Below are 360 nucleotides of genomic sequence, written 5' to 3'. Positions count from 1 at the left end.
AGATAAACACCAACAAAAGTATTTATTATTTCCTTCTAAATCACTTATGCAAAACTGACGGATAAGAAGAGGAAAACAGTTCTGCTGAAACCTGTATTTGCGATGTTCATTTGAACATTTGTTCCCTGCTTTAAATAGTTTCAAATTAGTTACGCCGATCCTAAGACACAAAACTAACTTTATGCTGACGAATGATGAAGTGAATTGATTTGAAATGATTGAGTGGTTCGTCCCTAACTTTTGTACCTCGTTTGATACAGCTCGTGACGTTGCTTTCACACAGTGTGTTGCGCATGCGTGAGTGGACAAGTGATTGGGAAAGTGAGTTAATGAGTGCCTGCCTAAGGGAAGGAGGGAGGA

The sequence above is a fragment of the Echinococcus granulosus genome (assembly GCF_000524195.1).
Source record: "Echinococcus granulosus chromosome Unknown EG_S00208, whole genome shotgun sequence".
NCBI classification, from domain to species: Eukaryota; Metazoa; Platyhelminthes; class Cestoda; order Cyclophyllidea; family Taeniidae; genus Echinococcus; species Echinococcus granulosus.
This window is presented reverse-complemented; position numbering follows the sequence as displayed.